General features: G+C 47.5%; 1 non-coding gene across 1 annotated transcript in view; it reads left to right on the forward strand.

The window, feature by feature from the left end:
- The first annotated feature begins 2,376 nt into the window (after positions 1-2,376).
- LOC117130503 overlaps positions 2,377-2,500 on the forward strand; it is a 156-nt gene continuing 32 nt past the window's right edge. Inside the window, exon 1 of the ribosomal RNA XR_004453874.1 lies at positions 2,377-2,500. This exon is cut by the window's right edge and continues 32 nt beyond it. This is a non-coding gene — a ribosomal RNA (5.8S ribosomal RNA).

The raw sequence follows: 2,500 nt of genomic DNA on the forward strand, positions 1-2,500 counted from the left end.
ACACCTTGAACCATCATTCAGAGGTAAGGTCGTCCATACTCAACCATAATCAGATATTACACGGCCTTCCTTGAACAATCACACTTAGGCTCAGTATCTATGGTCTACGACACATAGTACTAGCCACACACTTCGTAATGACTCTTAGCCAATCTCGAAGCTATTAACACCAAGGTTGATATCTAGAAGCATCACATCAATACTCTTACTCAGCAACGTGACTATACATACTAGTGTTCGGCCATCGAACCATCGTCATGAACATGATCCGACCACTAGACTTGATAAGCCATCGTCCACTTAGCATGTACTGATATAACCGGCCTTCCATTGCCATTATGTGGGTCTACGCCCTACATATGGCGCCTATTCTACTAACCAACCAAAGGTTGATCATAAGATATCCCACTTAGCCTTTGCGGCCAGAACCTTCATCCATTGACCATGGATTATGGTTCATACATCAATCATGTTGTACGGATTGCACTTAGCCTTAAGGCCTTTGCTATTTCTTTACACTCATGTATTGACTTGTAGGACAACTTATTGCCATCATGTGGGTCCACGCCCAACATAATGCATTTGGTGTCCTTGTGACCATTGAACAACTCGTACCCTTTTCGGTCCCGTTCCGTTCGTACCCTTTCTGTCCCAACCCATTTGTACCCTTTCGGTCACGAACCGTTCACATCCGATGGATCATGATACGTTCGTACCTCTTGGATCACGACACGTTCGTACCTCTTGGATCACAACATGATCCTTGGCAACACGCAACCTTGGATCACGATGCACCGTCATTGGTACCCTTTGGTCCTCGTACCCTTTGATACTTGCACCCATTGGTATCTCGTACCTTTTGGTTACTTGCATCCTTTGGTATCTCACAACCTTTGGTAACTCATGACACTTGGCAACACGCAACCTTTGGCGACTAGTACCCTTTTGATCTAACCTATCCGCTATGGTTAGCAATCAACGTAACCAACCATGACCCCATGGTCTATGACGTGGTAATTTGGTCTATATATATATATCATATAGACATAATAATATAAAGAGACAGAGATAGAACCACTCACAGCGGCTATAGCCCTTACCAATTGGTCAGTCCGTCTCTCGCCTCACCACCCTTGGTCCTTGGCGCCTATTTCCGTCCAGGAATAGGTCTTCCTATTGGCCTTAGTGACTTATAAAAGCCACGGCCTCATATGGCTAAAGCCATACTCACCATCAACCGGATAGTGCCCTTATGGTTTTGGTCCCGGATTCTGCCCTTCCGGCTTGGATCCTCGTTTCTCATTGGGGGATCCCTTTCCCGGATTTGCCCTTAGTGACGTGTGTCCTTTGTCTCAGACAGAATGAGACTGAATGAGAATGAATTCATAATCCCTGGAAGTCCTCCCCTTTATATAGAGAACCAAAGGTCATGTGCGAAGAGTCATATCCCTTCGAAGCATCTTTTTGGGACAGATGTTGGCCATCGATTACAATCAACGGTCCAGATCGTACCTGTTCAGAAATTGAAGGTTCCAGTCCTTATAGGCACGTCCAACCCAAGCCAAGACCTGGTAACCAAGCCCACGGCCTGCCCACAAGAGCTCAATGACTCATGGACTACATGGCCGAACCTCATGGCCCACCACTGACCCGGACCCGGACCATCGGCCCAAAACTCGAACAGTCCGTCGAGCTGAGATGAGCTGACTCCCAGCTGCCTCAGCTGAGTGAGCTAGTATTCCAGCCAGTTGAGCTGATTTAACTTGGAACGAGCTAGGCTGAGCTTGACCGAGCTACGTCTAGCTGATCGAGCTTCTTGTAAGCATCGCCCAGCTTCTGTACAGCTTATCCTAGCTGATTTCTTCTCTTATAAGGTTAAGTCTCAGCATCCTGACGTCCTTAACCTTCTATCTTGGCCATGGAACGCTAGCCTTTAAGGTCTTAAGGCCGGCTGGTACGTTTCCCTCGAACCATGGCCGTCCCGACAATCCTATCCAGGATTGGGGGTGTGACAGGTGGTTTGCCGTCTGCGACGTTGCGAGAAGTCCACTAAACCTTATCATTTAGAGGAAGAAGAAGTCGTAACAAGATTTCCGTAGGTGAACCTGCGGAAGGATCATTGTGGTACCCTGGAAACAGAATGACCTGAGAACGATGAAACATCACTCTCGGTAGGCCGGTTTCTTACTGTGCCTGCCGATTCCGTGGTTATCCATGCCCAAGACTTCAGTTTTGGTTGGATCGTACGCATAGCTTCCGGATATCACCAAAGCCCGGCACGAAAAGTGTCAAGGAAAATGCAACTAAACAGCCTGCTTTCGCCAACCCGGAGACGGTGTTTGTTCGGAAATAGTGCTGCAATGTAAAGTCTAAAACGACTCTCGGCAATGGATATCTCGGCTCTCGCATCGATGAAGAATGTAGCAAAATGCGATACTTGGTGTGAATTGCAGAATCCCGTGAACCATCGAGTCTTTGAACGCAAGTTGCGCCCCAAGCT

The sequence above is a fragment of the Brassica rapa genome, unplaced genomic scaffold (assembly GCF_000309985.2).
Source record: "Brassica rapa cultivar Chiifu-401-42 unplaced genomic scaffold, CAAS_Brap_v3.01 Scaffold0518, whole genome shotgun sequence".
Lineage (NCBI taxonomy): Eukaryota > Viridiplantae > Streptophyta > Magnoliopsida > Brassicales > Brassicaceae > Brassica > Brassica rapa.